The sequence below is a fragment of the Dermacentor silvarum genome, chromosome 1 (assembly GCF_013339745.2).
Source record: "Dermacentor silvarum isolate Dsil-2018 chromosome 1, BIME_Dsil_1.4, whole genome shotgun sequence".
NCBI lineage: Eukaryota > Metazoa > Arthropoda > Arachnida > Ixodida > Ixodidae > Dermacentor > Dermacentor silvarum.
The window spans coordinates 430,581,006-430,602,629 of NC_051154.1; the positions used below are offsets into that span (position 1 = coordinate 430,581,006).

General features: G+C 47.3%; 1 protein-coding gene and 1 long non-coding RNA gene across 5 annotated transcripts in view; both read left to right on the forward strand.

Annotated features, from left to right (window-relative positions):
- Positions 1-21,624, forward strand: part of LOC119437682 (papilin-like) — a 464,139-nt gene that overhangs the window by 273,520 nt on the left and 168,995 nt on the right. The window lies entirely within an intron of this gene.
- LOC125942582 (uncharacterized) lies at positions 3,762-7,229 on the forward strand. The gene is made up of 3 exons (XR_007465237.1): positions 3,762-4,338; positions 5,435-5,538; positions 7,137-7,229. It is a non-coding gene; the product is annotated as an uncharacterized LOC125942582 (long non-coding RNA).

The following is a 21,624-nucleotide window of genomic DNA, read 5'->3' on the forward strand; positions in this document are numbered from 1 at the left end:
GGCTTCAGTATTAGAATGACGTTGGCCGTTTTCCATTCCGAGGGTAGTCGGCCGTGCGGTTTCCATACCGTGTCGTTAAAGAAATCGGTTAGCTGTTGGATCGCCGAGTCGCTGAGGTTTCTCAGCATCGCATTAGAAATTCGATCGGGGCCCGGTGACGTGTTCTTCTTGAATGCCTGAGCAGCGGCGCAGAGTTCTGCGAAGGTGATTGGGGATCCAGATCTCTGTTTTCTTGGCCGTGATAGTTTCTGGGGCTGGGTGAAGGCGTCTGTGTTTCTCCGGTGTAAGTGTTTTTTAGTAGCTGGATGAGCTCGTCTTCCATGCCTGGGTATTCTCCGACGAGTTTCCTCATGACGTTATTCGTTTGCGTTCGTGCGTTGGATGCGTTCAGCATGCAATGGAGGATAGCCCAGGTTTCCTTGGTGCTCAGGGTGCCTCGTAGGGAGTCGCAAAAACTTCGCCAATTGTTGTTATTGAGCTGTATGGCGTAGGCGTTGGCTTCTTCTGCCAGTTGGCCTATCCGGCGTCGGAGTTAGCGGTTGCGTCTTTGTCGCTTCCAACGCTTCCATAGACTTCTGCGGGCCTCCCCGAGGTGTGCCAGGTGGATGTCCACCACTGGCGTTTTCGGTGTGGTCTGACACTCTCTAGTGGTGGTATTGTATATTTCTTTAAGAAAAGCTCTCCTTTCTCCTGCAGAGGTTGGTGTAGAATGGGCTGTCTGCTGTTTCACTCTGTACTTTTTCCACTCAGTGAGTTTGGCCATCCCCAGAGATTTGCGCACTTTGCCGTGTCGCAGGTTACATTTATAATATAATGGTCACTGCCTAGCGTCTCGTCCAGGTTGCTCCAGGTGACTCCTCTTTCGTCATTGACAAAAGTTAGGGCAGGCGTCGTATCGCGAGCTACACTGTTGCCTACTCCAGTGGGGACGCCTGGCAGCGTGATCAGCAAGAGTTCGTATGTCTGTGTCGTTCTGAGAAGGTTGGAGCCCTTCGCCGTGTCTCATTTGTATCGCCACTCTGAATGTCAGGCGTTGAAGTCTCCGAGGAGAAATAGCCTATCACGTCGCACGAGTAGGGTGGATACATGGTTAACTAATGGTGATAAGTCGGCCTTTTGGGTCCCTGGGTGAACTGTAGACGTTAGCCAAAACACACTTTGGTCGTCCCTTCTTCACTCACCAGATTGTTAAAATTCAGTGCTGAATTTGGTACTCCCGGTGCCACGGTGCTGGTGATCGCAAGGTCTTTTCGAGCCAGCGTTGCCACCATTGGGTGATCCGAGTCCGCGTATAGGCAGTAACCCTCTATGGGTCTCGGTCGCTTCCCCACCTCATGTAAGCAGATGAGGTCGGGAGAAACTTGCGCCGTCTTGATGTATTGTGTTAGTGTCGCGTGTTTGTTCTGTAGTGATCGGCAGTTCCCCTGCCATAAATAGTGAGATTCTCTTGCTGCCTGGCTGTGTTGTTAGTCATAATGAGGCGTTTCGGAGGTTGTGGTATCCTCAGTGTCCGTGGTGACCCTGATCTTTGCACTCAGCTTGTCCGAGGCGAGGCTGTGTCGTCGTTTTCGCGGTCGTTGGAACTTCTGAACGGAATCGTCTACGTATCGTTTTAGTTCTTGGAATTCCGTAAACATCTGCTGCATTTGCACTTGTAGTTGCTCTTTCATTTGCTGAAATTGTTGGATTTGTTGCTGCTGTAACGCAAACATACATGTGTCCTACTTGCTGTAGTGTCACTTGTGTTGTCGCTTCTTGTGGCGAGGGTTTTGTTTGTACCCGCCGCGGTGGCTCAGTTAGCTAAGGCGTTACACTGCTGAGCACGAGGTCGCGGGATTCCCATACAAAAATACTTCCTTACTTTCTTTAGAACTCTTACCAACTTTCTATCAACTTTAGTAACACTCTATGTACTTTTACTTTCTATTAACACATGTTACGAGAAAGTTGGTAGGATCTGTCTTTACTTCGGTTTGAAGAAAGTTTGTTTAAAGAAAATTGTTAGGCTCTGTTTTAACTTTCGTTTGTAGGAAGTTTGTTCAAAGAAAGTTTACAACAAGTTGGTAGGCTCTGTTTTTACTTCGGTTGAAAGAAAGTTTCTTTAAAGAAAGTTTTAAAAAAGTTGGTAGGCTGTGTTTTAACTTTTGTTTGTACGAAGTTTGTTCAAAGAAAGTTTAAAAAAAGTTAGTAGGCTCTGTTTTTATTTTCGTTTGAAGAAAGCTTGTTTAAAGCAACATTAAATAAAGTTGATAGGCTCCGTTCTTGTTTTCACTTGAAGCAAGTTCGTTTGAAGAAAGTTTAAAGGAAGTTTAAGGAAAGTTGGTAGGCTCTGTCTTTACTTTTGTGTAAAGAAAATTATAACAACTGTATTTGTTTCATTCATTTGCTCATTTAACACCGCAATAAAGAAGCATAACATGCAATATCGGTAATACAATAATTAGTACGAATAAACTAAGTGTCATACTGACAATTGCTTCCTGCAGTTTAAGAGAAAGCGAGGAGACAGAATAATTTTTGTTATTATGTGTGCATATATAATTAGCAGAAGCTAAGGTAAAATATCTTAGCCTGTCCCATTGAAATTGTATATAACGCTTTCCTACTTCAAAAAAAAAGTTGTTCTACACTGACTGGTACTCGAACCCGGGACTTAGATCTGCGTGTGAGGCAGAGACGGTACCACTACTCCCATATTACAGTAGCACTAGCAGGAAATATACAATGCCTAGACTTTCTGACATGTCGTAAGACCATTTATTTGTTTTCACGACGCTTACCTTTTTTTCGGAATTCGGCTTCTTAAGAAACCTTTCCTTTACGATTTTATGCAAACTATACACAAAACTCTCGCAAATGCAGTACCTGCGGTCACTGTTAAAAGAGCCTTTCTTTTCAAAACTGCGGGTGATTGTTGTGTTGATATTGTCACGTAGTAGTGACGCTGAAGTCAACAGTCGTAAAACTGTGTATGACGAAACTAATTCTTTATTGGGCGAACCTGTGCCCACAAAAGCAAGCTACACTCGAAGCACAACGAATACGGCGAACACAGACGGCGGTCGTCGAAATCTCATCAGCGGCGAAACGCGTCGGCTTTTATACCTGAGTCATCGAAGGTTCCAGATTAATCCCTGATGCCTGCGGGTCTTCCAGAAAGTTCTAGACAATTCGCGTCGGTTATACAATCAGATAACATAAGCGTCGGTGAAAACAGGCAACGGAAAGAAGCATCGATAACGTTCTAGAAGCTTCCGATGCAGGCGCGTCCTGCGCCGAGCGATAACGTTTAACACTTGTTAGCCGGTGGAAAGCGGCCACCGGTGAAAGATAAACATGTATACGTGTCAATATATTGGCGGGATTCGTACGGCAGCAAGGATTCTGTAAATGCTTGCTAAGGCACACAAGTGAATAATTTACGATTGTCAGTTTACTGAGTAGTCAGTTGTGTACTTGGCATGGCCGTATCTGTTTGTTTACACGTGCGTGCAAGCAGTACGCCTGTTGCACTTCAGCCGAAGCTTCAGCTGCAGTTGCACGCCAGCCATCGCCACGTTTTGTTACCTTATTCCTGACGATAAGAGGAAATATGGTCTCACCAATTCAAGATGAGGGCACATATTCTCGAAAACATTACACTTGGCGCCATAATTAACGTGTATGTGGGCGGTGATCACGGATATGTGCTCGGTAAGTGTCACATTATCCCGTAGACCGTCCGTCACTTCAAGCAGACGGAGCTGTACGGGCGGCGCGTGGATTGGTTTATGCTTCAGCTACGACTTCCCTTGAGTGATAAATGCGAATCTCGAAGGCTATGCTCCTGAAGCGATGCGAATCGGGGAGGCAGGTTCCTTTTTGTTAACCGCAGTGTGGCGCTGCTGCAGTGTTTTGTTCAATAAATCCAATCCAATCCAAGTTGCTGCAGTTTATGGACCACGTTGGCTGTGCGCGAGTGCTTGTTGCAGTGAGGCGGTAGTTGAATTTTATGTTAGAAGTGCCTAGGCAAAATGTGCTTCTTATCGTGTGCATTAACCATCGCACAACCTCTGAACTCGTGAAACACCGTGTGTTCGCCGTGTGTTTCGAGCGATACGCCAGTGTCAACAGTGTCTTACAGCGCCCGTCCGAGCTGCTTTTGTTCCCGCCTGCCTGCGCTCTCTCGTGAAAAGCCTGGTACTGGGGCTTCATCACAGTGTATGGAAGAATTTGTTGTAGGTTATGCGTTCGTGGTGCTGTAGTTCATCGGCAGCTCTACAGTGTTTGCGCCCGAAAGAGAGTTGGTGCCACGGTACCTGTGGGACGAAGGAGTGTTTGCTGACTACGTCTTGAAAGGTAAGCAAGTTTGGCGCTTGTGCGCGTTGTTGTAGCTTATGGTTCATGTAATGAGCTTTGTGTAACTAGAGCAGAGCGCGTTCTGAGCGTAAGTTGTCCATGTTTCTGTGCACATTTAGTAAGCAATTTTACGAAAGCTTCTGTTGATGTTATCGCGTACTTGCATTTTCCTGTGAAGTATGCTACCCCGTCTGATTGCTCTGACTGAATGGGAACACAATTATGGAAACACTAAAAGGTACTGTTTGTTGGGTAGTTTCCCGGCAGAAAATTATTCCTTATATAAGCATTTCCGCGAGTACACTGCAGGTGTGTACACGTCGATGTGTCATGGGCTTCACGCGTTGGCACAGGATAGCTATGTGTGACGCTTGCGCACATATTAGCTTGTATGAAGACTTTTTTTTTGTATACAGTGCACTTTGAAGGCCCGCGTCGCGAGAACCTGTCTGTATTCTATATTGAACTATAGAACCTGTCGTGTTCTATATTGCGAGGCAGATATACGCCGATATTGCAGTGACGAGATTTCTTTTTAATCGAGACCTCTCAATCAGACGCTGGCTTTTACTATACATATTCATCTAAAGAACAGTATGCCAGCTCTTCCAGTCATAGGTAATGACTGTGCCTTGCAGTAATAAAGTAAGCGCTGCGATTTCGTGGCGATACTTTGCGCTGTATCCTACGTCATTCTTACCACCCACCGTGAACGGCCGGCTATTCCAGTTCATAACACGGGCGGCGCGTCGGTAAAACCTCTGACGAAGAGCGAGAAGGAATACCATCGCTATACAAACACGGCCTAGGGTTCAAAAGACTTTTCATGTGCTCAATATTTTTTTTTCATAATCCAATGCTCTTTTTGCTTTATTAAATATTTGAGTTTCGGTGATTTTCCTGGTAGTCTTATGTTTGCTGCATTCCAACATTGAATCGCACTTGTTACAACATAACCGTGTAACCTCCTGAGATATAATGGAGAGATTCGTACGAGACGCACATTAATGTAGCTGCTAGTGTGAGGCTCTTTGCAATTCAGTATTACACTGATATGACAGGTTTCTAGATTCACATTGCAATAAATTCATTGCAGTTGAAGGCTATGCGGATTCTGGAGGCATCCCACAGGAACCTGCAGCACTGCTGCAAGCTGGAGAGCACCACTATAAAGCACTTGATCTGCGCGCTTTTACAAAGGTGCGTACAAAACTGTCATTGCCTTGTGTGTTGTAGGATATGTTTCTGTAATATGCAATCATTTTACTGTGTGTGCCATTTTCATGATTTCTAGTGGCAAATCACTTGCATTTCACTTTTGGTCATCTGGAGGGCCCTCAGTTTAATGAACTTACCTTTAACTAGCCTCCTCTGAGCTAAATATAACTCTGACTTGAGTAACGGCATGATATACTCTGTACAGACTGTATATTAATCTAGTCAGATTGCCTTTTTAAGATAATCGTTGAGAAGCATGAGGTCTCGAGATGTGTATCTTTTTGTCATTTTTATTATGTAGTATTGTGAAGCTCACTTCTCACACTATTGTCTGTGCGCCTATATTGTTCCCTCTAATCGGTCACACTTATGTATTGCGTACCGTACTTCATCACCTAAAATTAGCATACAAACAGCAAGATTTTCGTCTTTATTAGGTAGCTGCTGAATCCCTAGCCACAGTATGAGAAGGTAATTCCTCAAGCATATAACAAACCAATAACCTTTTAATGTGACAAGTTCAATATGCACCCAAAGTGCAGGTTGGCTTCAAGCAGGAAGCTGGTCTCCTTTGTACTTTACAGAAATTTGAGGTGGTAACGCAAACTGATAATCACAACAATCCGCACAGTGCAGTATAGTTGCAAGCCACCACGACAGTGCAGCTGAACGCTGAGTGTTCGTTACATTGGCACTTTTTTTTGTGGGCAGTAGTTGCAAGCCACGACAGTGCAGTTGAACGCTGAGCGTTCGCCTTTACATTGGCTTTTTTTCAGCGTGTCTCTGCCCTTCTACAGTTGACATTGGATAAAGCTTGTTCTTTGCTGTCACTTATCTGAAATGCAAACAATCCTTTTTACTTTTTCTTTCATATTACTTGTCAGCTGCCTAATACACAAGCTTCCGGTGACATGGTAACAGTGCTGACTACTGCCCAGAACATGTGCGCATCTGTGGTTTGTGGTACCACATGCTCACTACCTCGGATTTACTGAGATGTCACAAGGAAGTTTGCTTCATGCTCAAGCTGCCCTGTACTTGGTGGAAATATTGAAATAGTCACTTTTTAATATAATAATTTGTTGTGGTTTTACCAAATTGAGTTTTCAAACTGTGAATAATGCACACTAGAGGGTCTATAAAAATGTTTTCTACCTCCTAAGACATGGTTTAGGCAAAAAGTGCATTACACATGTCATCCTATTATTGAGTTCGGCATATCTCGCTGAAGCCGTTCTAAAAACTTTGACTATCTTTACTGCAACTGATTTACAGCTACTTTATACAAGTGTACGATTCCTATATGTAACACATGCATATTATGTGCAGCAGTTTTGCTTCAGCAATGCTTCAGTTACATTTAGGGTGGCGTTCCAATACCCACAAGGACGTCGCCCAAAAAGAAGCTTTGCACCCCAGAGGTGTGAATGCCATTCTAAGTATGTGTGGCAAGGCAGTCAGTTGAAATCTTCGTTTTGATTGTGGGTCATTCGAAGTCAAATTCTTGTGGATGACTGCATCATGCTATTCGACCAGATACAATTCATAAGGCTAACTATTATTCCATTTTCCTCCTTTAGGCTTGCAGCAAGAGGGATATCAAGAACACGGGAGATATCCAGACAGCATTATAGTCACTGCTTGCTTGTGGCTTCTTAGGGCGTGTATGAAAGGGTTGGAAAATAAACATCAGTGTTTGAAAAGATTGGTGTGTTTTGCTAACAGGTACATACTTTTATATGTTCAAGGTTGCATCAGAGCACTACCAGACAATTTTTAAAAAATGCTGGAAAAAGTCGATAAATGTCACCAGGATGTTTCTAGGGCGAGCAACAGAAAGTTGGAAAGAAGCTACAAGAATGTTTCTAGAGCAAGCAACAGAAAGTTGAGAGAACGTTACAAGGATGTTTCTAGGGGGACAGCAAAAAGTAGGAAAAAAGTTACTAGGACGTTTGTAGGTCAAGCAACATAAAGTTGGAAAAAAGTTACAAGGATGTTTCTAGGGCAGACAGCAAAAAGTAGGAAAAAAGTTACTAGGAAGTTTCTAGGTCATGCAACAGAAAGTTGGAAAAAAGTTACAAGGATGTTTCTAGGGCGAACGGCAAGAAGTAGGAAAAAAGTTGCTAGGATGTTTCTAAGAAGTAAAAAGATGCCCTGCTTTTAATGTTTGAAGGATGTTCATTCATCGTTTCAAAAAAGTTTGTAAATGAAATTTTAATTGAATATCGGTGGCCAATAGTCGACAGGATGTTGGTATGAAGTACTTAGGAAGTTTAAAAACGGTTTGAGAACATTCAATAGACCGTTCGTAGGTTTTAGTAACATTTGTCTAAAAAAAATTTATTGAAAGTTACTAGAATTTTTTGTAAGGGTTGAATCCCGGCCGCGGCGGCCGCATTAAGATGGATACTAAACGCAAAAACTCCTGTGTGCTTGCGTTGTAGGGCACGTTAAAGAACCCCATGTGGTCAAAATAAATCTGGAGCCTTCCACTAGGGTGTGCCTCATAATCAGAACTGGTTTTGGCTAATAAAACCACAGAAAGAAGAAGAAGAAGGCTGTGTTGATGCTGGTGGCGAGCCATGTTTTGAGGCAACAACAACAACAACTACAGTGATTCTTGTGTTGGCTGCTTGATTTGTGTCGCGAGTGGCGTTGGTGCGGCGGCGGAGTTGGTGGTTTGGATTTAAGTGTATCCATTTGCGCCGTAAGCATAGCTACCTGTCTCTTGACTGTTTCTACCTCTTGTGTGTTGCCTTGTAAGGTTGCCTTAAGTAGTCTGCCCTCTCAGATGGCCCCCTTGTATGCCTCACTCTGCGCGACGAGTTTAGTCGTGAAAGACGCGACCCCCGCCCAGCTTACCTACGCAGGTGAATTCTTTGAATTGGTCTTTGATCCCTGCTCGTGGCTGTTCCTCGTCGGGGTCCTGGATCGAGATCTTTGTTTCTGCGTACTTGTTGAGTGGGTGAAGGCGGCAACGCGCTGCGCGGCTCTGGAGCGGGATCTCTCCGTGACGCTTCTGCTTCTGTGGCTTCGACCCGCCCTGCAGTCTTCTTCCCCGTATTCGGAGGAAAGCCATCTTTGTGGTCTGGTGTTCTGCGGACGTGAGGCCCGCGATGCTCGTGGCTGTTGCGGTTGCCTTAGGTGCTTGGTGCAGCTCTTGTCTCCGGTAAGATGCCCCCTTCCCAGCCCCCCACCCCTCCCCGCATTAGGCACAGTTCGGTTCACAAGGGTATCGTTCACTTGGAATCTCAGCCCACACATGTTGCAGATTCGTCGCGCAGGATTTGGGCAAACGTCCGTGCGGTGCCTTTTGCCGCGACAAATCTTCCAGACTTGGACCGTAGCACGAAAGGGGTGACACAAGAGTTCTCCTCCGTAATAGTATACGGTTCTCGGTAGTATGGACCCGCTGAACGTCAGGGTGGCACTTTGGGTATCGCCGATCATGCGGGCCTGGATCAACTCGACTCCTTCCGTGCGAATTCGCATGTTGACAGGTTGCAGTCGGCAGTCTGGATAGTCAGCAGGGTCTCTGACGGAGTGTGTTGCGGTATGCCGTGCACCACCCCTCTCAGCGCGTCTTCCCCGGTGGCCGCGTAAGCTCTGACTGCGTGGGCTGTGCCGTTAATGGTCATGAGGCGAAGTCCCCGCGCTTTCATGGCCACCTCTTGGTGCGGAGTAGAGAGGATGGCTATGCTATAGCCCGGCTAGATTCGCTGGAGAAATTGTCTCCCAGAACATTCATGCTTGCAGGTTTCAATGATTCCTGTCGCCATTGCTGGTATGATGATGTTGTGTAGGGGTAAGCCCTGATGCGGTCGCATGTCGATCTTGAAATCATCCTTTAGTATAGGTGGGAGTTTGGGCAGTTTCCTATTTTTCGGAGTGGACAGTCTCTTGGTGTCCGTGTTCGTTTCGAGCTTGTCTTTGGCCGGCGCTTTGCCGCGCTTTCGTTCCAACGCTTGTTGCTTCTGTTGGCGTAGCGTTAGCACCGTTTGCCAGTCTGCATCGTCATCGGCGAGGGGGGAGGTGTAATGGAAGGTAGAATAGGCCCGCTCACCTCCGTGTGGTTGGTTGGGTACCCCGTCGACGTGCCGGGCCCGGTGAGGTTCATTCCGTCTTCGTCATTTGATGCTTACCGGTGTAGCGTCCCGGTGCTCGTGAAATTTCTAGTTTCTACCGTAGCCATGATTTGGTCAGCTCCGAGCCGGAGCCCGCGCCGTCGGCGCAGTCGTTGCCGGAACGTCTCGTCGGCGTTCGGGTTAGCGGGGATAAAGACGAACCGTGGGAAATGGTGAGAAGGCCGCTTCCGATATAACTCCCGGCGAAAAAGTCCCGGGCAACGTGGCTGGTTAAGGTCGCGGCGTTTCGGTGGTTGCGGAGCACGCCGATGGCACATCCGTTCACTTCGGCCGGCTGATTGGAACTCTAGCGAGGCAGGTGCGCCTGGGAAAAAAAAAGAATTCACCGACGATTACGATACGCCCTAAGGCAAAATTTGAGCACAGCTCTATACGTGTTTTCATTTTGCGATATATTGGCTGGCACGGACAACCTGTCTAGTGCGGCACGTTGCAAGCGGAGCGAAGTGTGGCTCAACTGGCTAGAAATGGTCTTAGGTGCAAAAAGTAAGAGTAGCGAGGCAGCTGCGCCTGTCCCTGTCTTATTTTTTGTGCCTAAAACCATTTCCAGCCAGTTGAGCCACACTTCGCGCCGCTTGCAACGTTCCGCACGAGACAGGTTGTCCGCGCCAGCCAATATATCGCGAAATGAAAACACGTGTAGAGTTGCGTTCAAATTTCTCCTCAGGGAGTATCGTAATCGTCACTGAACTCTTTTTTTCATACTCTTTCATGTCCATTCATTTACAATTTCTTTAGTTCAATTACGAACTGCACATAATTTCCCCTATGCTCTCTTTGGTGCCATTGTTTGTTGGCTTATTGTGATATGAGTAATGAAAAAATTTTCGAGGACACCTAAGCACTTCTTACGAGTTATGAATGGGAAAGCATTAATGTTCAATGGAACGCCGCTCAGCATTCCTTGGAATTATGAACTCCTGGCGGGCAAGCGAGAGCGTTCAGACGCTTGGCCAACGCCTCTTAGATAGCACAAAGCCGGTGCAGTTCGATTCGTGACGTCATGCAACCTTGCCCTACTGCCATAGGATCTAATGGGGACGCTCCCGAGTAAGCAGCAGTGATTGTGACGTCACTGCTTTCGTCACGCCGGGGTTTGCGATTGAAATGCCGGTTCAAGTAGCATGATGACATAAAGCAGAGAGCACAGGCCTGCTATCTAGAAGGCGTTGGCTCAGCCCTGTAGGTAAGACCATAGCCTCCTATATAATCTATGCCTGCCGAATGAGCGCGAACAGGCCGCCGTCTATGGTGGCGCCACCTACGTAGGGTAAGAGTCAGCATATTGAAGAGAGCGGCAAACCTCGTCACGGAGATGTCGCAACAGCCACATAATAGCAGTAGTGGACGATGAAAGTTGTTCATACTCTTGTCATAATAAAGGTTAAAATCGGCGGTTGCGGTGGCAGCAGACGATTTCTTTTTTGTAAGCCGCAGAAACGTCGCTGCGAATGTTTCGCTGCTTTCCCTAAGTTTTTCCTTGCAGAGATATCGTCGAAAATGAGAAAATTACTTTCAAAAACTTTCAAAAAGCGCACCTTAGACCCATACGTAAGTGGCGCCCCATCACAAGTTTTGACGACGACCTCTTTATATTGCTATATTATTACAACACTAAGATATGTAAGTATTTACACAATTTTTATTTACTTTTACGTATTTTTTGTCACCTATGAACACCAAAAGCGTAAAAAGCTCGCACGCGACAACCCTACTGAAGTGGCGCCACCGCCATAGTTCCGACGACGGCCGCTATCAATGGGATCGCCGATAATCCGGCAGGCATAGAATATATAGGAGGCTATGGTAAGACACTCTACTTCTGAGCGTGGGGTCGTCGGTTCAAAACTCACTGCCACCAAAGTTATTCCTTTCGAATTTATTCCGTTATTTTGTACATTAACTTCTTTATAGCGATTACCGAGGCGAAGATAAAATGCAGGCTAGAGCATTAGTAAGGTATTATTGCGCAACAAAATGACATGGACGGCAGAGAAGAACTTTCATGCGCTTGGTGCGCTTGGTGCGCTTGGTGCGTGTCTTCTTCTCTGCCGTCCATGTCCTTTTGTTGCGCAATAATACCTTAGTAATGGACTACCAACTTGCCCGGAATGCTGCTCGCAGGCGAGAGCTTCCTTGCACAAGGAACGTGCAGATAACACAGGCTTCCAAGAGGTGGCGTTTCGACGATACCCTCTAGCCTCACGCAACACCTGGCGCGTCAGCGCGGCAGCAGGTGTTCGCTTGCGCCCGCTTTGCTCCCTCGAGGCACGCACGTGACCTGGCGTCGCAGACAATGGAAATTTAGGTGCCGTTTCATGCCTTAGACGCCTGGCTGTTTCGTTCAATGGACCATTTGATGCTTGAGCATAAAAATCGAGTCCCTTGGTTTCCTTTTTTCTCGTTCATTACATAGCAAGGGTCTAGAATCCGGCAGTTTCGATGCCTTCAGGGAGCATTCGTGGGCTTATTGACCAGCTGCCTTCACCCAAAAAATTCACGTAGACTGTACGCCTTCTGCAGAAAGGATGTCCCACATCCGCCGTCAAGGCCGTGAGTGGTGGCGCTGGCTAACACTCTCAGGGTTAGTTCAAGCAGGCACACATAGATACCCCAGAAAGGGGATGGGAAGATGGTGCCTCGGTAGCTCCACTGGTAAAAGCATCGATCGCACCTGTAATGCGAAAACGTGGGTTCGTATCCCACCCGCGGCCAGTTGTTTTTTGGTCCACTTTCATCTCTTTGTAGTTATAAGTTATTTAATTCAATTAAGAAGTGAAAATAATGTCCCCTATGCTGCCCTTGAAAAAATAGAGGAGGCGATGTCTTATCGGCCGTATAAACTTGTGAACATACGCACACTAACTAAATTAACAAGCATGGTGTCACGCGCGCACAAGCAAACATGAACGCATCTTACTCGATGACCGCGGAAACTCGCTGTCCAAGTGCTGGAGTGAGTAAGCGCGGCCACAGCAGATACATCATCCGCCTACACTTATGCCCACTGCAGGACGAAGGCCTCTCCCTGCGATCTCCAATTACTCCTGTCTTGCGCTAGCTGACTCCAACTTGCGCCTGCGAATTTCCTAACTTAATCACTCCACCTAGTTTTCTGCCGTCCTCGACTGTGCTTCCCTTCTCTTGGTATCCATTCTGTAAATCTAATGGTCCACCGGTTATCCATCCTATGCATTAGATGGTCTTCCCAGCTCCACTTTTTCCGCCTAATGTCAACTACAATATCGGCATTCCCTGTTCGTTCTCTGATCCACACCGCTCTCTTCCTGTCTCTTAACGTTAGGCTTAATATTTTCGTTCCATCGCTCTTTGTGCGGGTGTTAACTTGTTCTCGAGCCTCTTTGTTAACCTCCAAGTTTCGGCCCCATATGTTAGCACTGGTAGAAGGCAATGATTGTACACTTTTCTTTTCAACTACAGTGGTAATCTCCCAGTCAGTATTTGGTAATGCCTGCCGTATGGACTCCAGCCCAGTTTTATTTTTCTATAAATTTCTTTCTCATATCAGGGTCCCCTGTGAGTAATTGACCTAGATAAACGTACTCCTTTACAGACTCTAGAGGCTGACTGGTGATCCTGAATTCTTGTTCCCTTGCCAGGCTATTGAACATTATCTTTGTTTTCTGTATATGATCTTAAACCCCACTCTTACAATTTCTCGGTTAAGGTCCTCAATCAGTTTGTGATGTGTTTATTTCATGACCAAGAGTAAATTGTCTGCAGAGAATTGTTAAGGTCTATTTGAGCGACTAAGTTATGTACGGCTGTATACACAGCCCAGTCATCATTGAACAGTAACATCTGGACGGGGTTTTTAACGGGAAACTGGATGTCATTAATATACAACAGAAACAAGACTGGCGCAACAACCCACCCCTGAGCCACTCCAGGGTAGACATGAACTTGCTGTGAGAGATGATTATCAATTCTTCACTTTGCTTCTGATTTTCTAGAAAATCGGAAATCCATGATATTATTTTGTTTTGAATACCAAAAGCCATTAGTTTTGTGATTAAATCCTGATGCGAAACGACGTCGAACGCCTTGGAGAAGTCTAAAGCTATTGCAGCTAATTGCCATCGTCTTTAATTGTTTGTGTTAGCTATGTCATGAGTTAATTCAGCAACTGGGTTATAGTTGAAAGACGTGATCTGACGCCATGATGTTGTTCGTAGATTAGTTAGTTTGCTTCTAGGTGAGTTATTCTCGCCTTAAATATTATATCTTCCATTATATTGCAGCATGAGCTCATTAGTGACACTGGGTGGTAGTTATTTAAATCTCTTTTCGATCCCGATTGGTGCATTGGAATTACGTTAGCATTCTGACAATCGCCTGTTAACACTTATGTTTTAAGAGAAAGTGTGAATATTTTAAATAGATATTTAAATATCCTAATTCGTATTGACTGAAGAATGAGTTGGTTATGAGGTCGGGACCACTGGACTTCTTTAAATCAAGTTTACGCAGTAGAGATAGTATGCCCTCTTCACTTACGGTTAATTCTACCATGGTTACCTTCAGGGCATAAGGTTTTAGTACCGCATTCGTAGTATGTTTTTTAATACCATGAATGCGCTCACTTGGTTGGCTGCATGAAGGCGGACAATTAAGGAAGCCGTTCAATAATGTGGATGAAAATCGTAACGACGTCTGGCCGGCTGGGGATTCATTTGGCAAATAAAATCAGGCCGGAAGTGAAGGCCGTCAGTGCATGCCCCGACTAGGGCAGAAAAAAAAACGAAAGTAAGCCGGCACGCAAGTCGGAAAGGCGCTGTGAGAGAAGAAAAACGGAAGTCCCGTACGCGTGTTTTTTTTCTTTGTATCTACGATAATCTGAGAGCTTTACTGTGGCTATGGGATGGTGCGTCTCCCAATGCAATTCTGCGCTGAATTTGCCTTGAATAAATAAAAGAAAGAAACGAAGAAACGCAAGGATAAAATGTTCAAGAGCGATCCTGGCTGTCTTAATTGTGGCCGCTTGTAATGATTCGACAGCGAAAGCGCCCTGCAGTTGTGCGGTTTTTAGTTGTACCGCGTGCTTCAGCGACGACAGTCTCTAAATAATAAAACTAGGGTATTCGAGACGCAATGAAAGATTTGGCTGGTGAAGGTATGCAGCAAGGGCGAAGGAAAGGAAACGCCCTCACAAAATCTGTACTTCCGGCAGAACATGCATTATTTAAATGCGGCCAGCCAGCGTAGCAAAGAAAAACAAGATATCAGGAACACGTACGTGCTACGCCTCGACTTTCATATGAGTTTTCCTTGCCCACTGCCGTCTAAATATGCCATTGTTACGGAAGCTCGAGATATTACGAAGATTCACTTTGTAACTTTTTAGTTATAAATCTTACTGTAGTGAGGCATGTTGTTGGGCTAGTCGGTTAATATATTCTGCAAAATGTATAAACTGCGCGAAGAAGACGGGACGGGAACAGAAAGTGTGTGAACAGAACAGTGTGTGCGTCTATCTTTCTGTTCCCGTCCCGTCTTCCTCGCGCAGTTTATGCATTTTGCAGAATATATCTTACGTGGCCAAGGCCAATCGGACGTTCGTTGCTACTCGCGAGCTCAGGACAAATTGGATTCTAAAATATATGCAAAGGCCTTTTCTAAAGCCCACTGGCGCGACGAGTTCCGCCTCATCCTGGGCGCGAAACCAAAACCAAGCACGCCATGACCGTGCGTGGTGCCATCTGAAAAGCGCGTCACATCGCATGAGGGGTTTCGAAAAGTGTGGGCTGACCAGTACAGGATTGCACGTTAAAGTTATTTTGGGACCATCTCAGGAGGCCAGTGTAACCCTATTGCTTTTGACTTGATTGGACTCATTCGTAAATAGAGCATCCGTAAGCAGGCTAGCCATGTCTGAGAACCCTTTGCTGTTGTGCTTTTCACAATTGAAAAAGCCCAAAAAGGCTCGAATCTGTCTGTTCCTGAATGAGGAAAGCTCAGTGGGCAAATACCCTTCACGGCATTGTTGGTGTCAGGCACATACTGTGCACATTTACTGTGCAGAGCAGTGGTCGTGCAAGCGATGTCTATGGCGTCAATGTTTGAACAAGGGGAATTATGTTCGTCAGAGCAACTGCTTGACAAGAATGGATAGTTGGGCGAGTTGGTACGGTAACATATTCTTGATATAAGCGCGAATAAGACACGGACGGAGGCGGAAGTTGTGAGTTAGCGCTCGTCCTATCTTCTTCCGCCTCCGTCCGTGTCTTATTCGCGCTTATATCAAGAATATGCTTGACAAGGACAAGTCGCAGTGAATCACAAGCCAAATTGAAATTAAAGAAAGCGATAGAAGTAGCGTACAGGATGGTTGCTCCAGCACAAGCTTTGAATGAGCATGCACCTACGAGTTTGTATATCGTTGATTGCAACCGACCCCAGAGGACCACTCCAAGGACTTAGGTGCAAATTATGAAAGATTACAAGGTTCGATGAACGGGCGAAGTCGACTGTCTTGTGCAACAAAAACCTTCTTGCGCTTCGCACCAAGCATCAAGGTAGAATCTGTTGCACAACTTCGTCTGTTGAACCTACAATGATTTGTCTTCTATGCAGTGGTGCTTAGTGACCGTTTAGGAGGGAAGAAGTTCCGCAAGAGTGCAAAATTGCGCCAAATCTGCTAAATTTACCAATTTTCTGCTTTGAGTCAATGTGAATAATAACAATTTGAAGGAGCGCTGTAATATGCTTGCTGCCAGTTACTCTCCTTAAGGCTCAAAGTGACAATCGACGTTTTTAAACTATTCGCGAATCGGCTTTATTGAGCTTGGCAAGATCAAAAACTTACATATTTGGCATGTATGCCTGTGGATTTGGTATGAGGCTTGCTTTTGACGTTGAAACCAAGCTCGCGGAATGTAAAGTGGACATATTTTATAGCGTATACCGCTATCATGGGGCAAAATATACATTTAACTAGCGTGGACAATGTATAAATATCAGCCTCAAAGAACACCAGTATGCACTTTCTTACGCGCAATATTTTTTCATTTGCCGCTAATACATGTGATTGCGGCTCCTCCTTTCTTTTTCAACGACACAATGGTACTGAAACGCCACGGAAAGCTGCTTGCGCATGAAGGGATTGAGGCTAGCGTATTAGAAAGGAGATGGTTGTGCCAGGCAACCGTGCGTTGTTCTCAGCGACAACGAGCTTGTGTACCTTGGTCAGTACTGTTAGTTGGGCGATTTGGATCAGCATTGCAGGCGGTACAAACGTACCTCTCGCCGCGCACTGCGAAAACTGCAACTGGACTTCCATATTTTTAATAATAATCTTTATTTCTCTCTTTCCACAGAATACAGATTGAGAGCGGACGTAAGGGTATAAGCCGCATGCAGCGGCTTGAGAGAACCCCATTACGCCCCACATGACAGTATGGCAGGAAACAGCTTAGTTATGACAAACGCAGAGAAATACTGAAAAAATTGGAATACATTCTGAATATGCGAACGTACAAGGGCAAAAATACTTACAGTAGGGGTCAGTAACAAAATATACGTACTGATAGCACGCGTTCAAGGTTAGATGCGCTTGGCGTTTTTATGAATGCCAGAAACAGGCAACGGTCAAGCGGAGCGAGTGCGAGCACCAACAACAAGAGACGTCTTCTTCTTCGTCTTCTGCTGGCGCCGGTATTTGTCACTACAATCACTCCCCGGCGAAAAAGGAGTCATCCTGGCGACCTATGGAACAGGCAGCACTGGCGGGTCGTAGTGCGGTTCAGTCGGTCGACATGAACCGTTTCGCGTCCGCGATGCCGTTGGTCCGTAGATGGCTGAACAGGCTCAATGACGTAGTTGACCGGGGACGTCTGTCGTAGAACCCGGTAAGGGCCGACATACTTTGAGCTCAACTTTGTGGAAAGGCCGGGAGTAGAGGGAACGCGGAGCCATACCAGCGTTCCAGGTGAATATGATGGAAAGGACAAGCCGGCGTCTCGACTATGTTTCTGGCTGGCCTGATCTTGCGCGGTAAGTGAGCGAGCAATCTGACGACATTCTTCGGCATAAGTGGCGGCTTCGGATATAGGAGTAGACTCTGAAGCGTCGGGGCGATACAAAAGAATCGTGTCCATAAACAAGGAAGGTTCGCGACCATTTAGAACAAAGAAGGGAGAGAATCCCGTGGTCGACTGAGTGGCACTATTGTAAGCATACGTAACAAAGGGAAGGATGCTGTCCCAGTTAGTGTGGTTAGCGGAAACGTGCATGGCGAGCATGTCGCCGAGAGTACGATTGAAGCGTTCAGTCATATCATTGGTTTGCGGATGATAGGCGCTCGTAGTTCTATGGACAACGTTGCATTCGCGAAGCAGGGATTCTACAGCCTCGGAGAGGAATGAACCACCACAGTCACTCAGTAGCTCACGAGGCGCACCATGTCGAAGAACAAGGTTGCGAAGGATGAACGAGCCGACTTCACGTGCTGTGGCCGCCGGAAGCGCTGAAGTTTCGGCGTAGCGCGTGAGGTGGTCCACGGCGACGATAACCCAGCGGTTGCCATCCGGGGTGTACGGTAGAGGGCCGTACAAATCGATGCCGATACGGTCGAAAGGCCGGGAGGGACAAGGCAATGGTTGAAGCGGCCCTGTTATCTGGTTAGGTGGGCTCTTGCGGCGTTGACACTTGGAACACGAGTGGACGTACTGCCGAACGAAGCGGTACATTCCGCGCCAGTAGTATCGAAGCCGTAGGCGTGCATACGTCTTTAGGACACCGGCATGGGCGCATTGAGGATCCGCATAAAAGAGGCACAGATGTCAGAACGTAGATAGCGAGGAATCACTAGCAACCATTTACGGCCATTAGAGAGGTAGTTGCGGCGGTACAGGAGCCCTTCGCGGATGGTAGAGTGGACAGCAGTGCGCCGAAGCGAGCGGTCGGTGGTGCGGGGTGATGGCTAAGATAAATACTCTAGAAGAGAGGCTATCCAAGGATCCCGGCGTTGCTCAGATGGCATGTCGGCGAATGTAAGAGAAGAAGAATCATAGCTTGAGACAGACGCAGCACCATCCTCATCGGGCAGTGGCGAGCGCGAAAGAGCGTCGGCAGCCGAATGCTTATAATTACGGCCTGACCAGTATACAACACGGATGTCATAGTCCTGTAGACGAAGCGCCCAACGAGCTAGGCGACTAGATGGGTCTTTTAATGACGACAGCCAGCACAGGGCGTGGTGATCTGTCACGACATCAAATGAATGGCCATATACGTAAGGTCTAAATTTGGTGATTGCCCAAACGATAGCAAGACATTCTTTGTCCGTGACCGAATAGTTCATTTCCGCTTTGGTGTGAGTGCAGCTGGCGTAAGAGACGACGTACTCTTCGAAGCCCGACTTACGCTGGGCTAGAATAGCGCCGAGGCCGGCTCCACTAGCGTCCGTGTGGATTTCTGTTGGAGCGTCTGGGTCAAAGTGGCGTACAATAGGTGGGGATATCAAAAGATGGCGTAAGGTGGCAAACGCGTCTTCGCAAGCTGTAGACCATGCCGAGATGCCTTGGCTGTTGGCAAGCAGCTGCATTAAGGGGGCGATTATGGACGCAAAATTACGCACGAATCGGCGAAAGTACGAACACAGGCCTATAAAGCTACGGAGCTCCTTCAGCGTAGACGGCCTGGGGAACTCGGCGACGGCGCGAAGCTTTGCAGGGTCGGGAAGGACACCGTCCTTGCTGACAACATGGCCTAAGATGGTAAGCCGGCGGGCGGCAAAGTGGCACTTCAGGTTAAGCTGCAGTCCAGCGTCTGAAAGGCAAGTCAGGACGCTTGCGAGACGGTGCAGATGGGAGTCAAAGTCCTTGGAAAAGACTACGACGTCGTCCCGGTAGCACAGACACGTGTGCCATTTGAGGCCTCTAAATGTTATCCATGAGGCGTTCGAAGGTGGCAGGCGCATTACAAAGGCCGAATGGCATCACGTTAAACTCATATAACCCGTCTGGGGCTACAAACGCAGTCATCGGACGGTCAGTGTCATTCATAGGGACCTGCCAATACCCAGATCGAAGGTCCAAAGAGGAAAATAACTCTGCTCATTGCAAGCACTCGAGAGCGTCGTCGATTCGGGGCAGCGGATAAACATCTTTTCGTGCGATCTTGTTAAGGCGCCTATAATCAACGCAAAATCTAATGCTACCGTCTTTTTTCTTCACCAGCACAACTGGGGAGGCCCAAGGGCTGTGCGAGGGTTGTATTACGCCACGATGAAGCATGTCGTTGACCTGTTCATCAATGACACGACGTTCAGCGTGAGAAACTCGGTATGGACGCTGGCGTAGGGGTGCATGGGTGCCGGTGTCAATGTGGTGAACGATGGAGGATGTGCGGCCCAAGGAAGATTGCTTATGATCGAATGACAGTCGAAAGCGGTCGAGCAGTTGCAAGAGTTGGGTACGCTGGGAAGGTGGAAGTTCGGAATCAATTGACGGGAGGAAGGCTTCTAAGGAGGACGAATCGGCGGTGGTAACAGGAGTAATGCTGTCGACGTGAAGACTCATCGTGTCGTCAGGCATTTGAGTGGAGTAGGCGGAATCAACATCGTCAGGCCGACCTATACATTCACCGCGGAATAAGGTGGCTGGGGAAGAGGACCGATTCGTGACATAAATGCCGCTGCAAGAGTTTTCGACTGTGAGAACTGCAAAAGGAAGGAGGAAGTCTTTGCGAGAGGTGAAGGCTTCGGAGGGCGCAAACAGGGCGGTGGAAGAGGGAGCATAGTCGCAAGAAAGTGGCACAAGAGCACAAGACAAAGGAGGTATATCAGTGTCCGCGGCGACGACCACTCGAGAAGGCGGCTTGTCCGATGCGGCGTCACACGTCGGCGACAAGTCAAGTTCGGCACGCGCACAGTCAACAACGGCCTGGTTAGTAGCAAGAAAGTCCCAACCCAAAATAACGTCGTGTGAACACGGTGAAAAAACGACAAATTCGACTACATACAAAACGTCCTGAATGACAAGGCGAGCTGTGCATGCCACTGAAGGTTGAATGTGGTGCCCGGCTGCGGTACGCAGGGAGACGTCGGAAAGCGGAATCGTAATTTTTTTGAGCTTGCGGCACAGTTCTCCACTAAGAATAGACACAGCGGCTCCAGTATCTACAAGTGCTTGCGAAGGAACACCTTCGATATTCACGGTTATTTCGTTCGTAGGTACAAATCGATGCCTTGAAGTTGTCGACACGAGCGCAGTTCTTGCCTCCGCAACTGGGAGGGCTAGTTTTCCGCTTGGACTGGTGGGGGGCGACGAACCATTGGGGAAAGTGAACGGCGACGTGGTGAGGGCGACCAACGTGGGCCGTAGTCATGTCGATTCGGTGAGCAGCTGTTCATCGTTGAGTGGGAGGAGATCGGGTGTGGTGCCTCAGAAGGAAAGTAGCCATGATTTACTTCGCCCGCACTAGTACGGATGTCACGACGACGACAGAAACGTGCGACATGGCCAGATAGACAACAGAAATAGCAAATAGGCCTGTTGTCCTGGGTGCGCCAAGGATTAGTGGACGGCGGTGCGGGACGGCGAAAAGGAGGCGGGTTCGGGTGGACAGGCGCACACGCAGCGTCGAAGGTATTTGCTGGTCGAACAGGAACCGTTCCAGTGGCGCACAGACGGGGGGGGGGGGATTCGGGGGTTGTAACCCCCCCCCCCCTGAGGCCGACCTAACCCCCCCTTTTGTTTAACCCCTTTTCTTTCCTTGCGCATTCGAGTACTACAACTAAGATGAAAGACGCGCAATCGTCTGCACACTCGCAAAAAGCGCATTGTTTGACAATTTCCTGTGAAGAAATCGAAATTAGTGCTGTTTAGATGGTATTGGCAAACTGTCAACCCCCCCCCTGGCCGAGATCCTGGGTGCGCTACTGAACCGTGCTGAGTGGCAT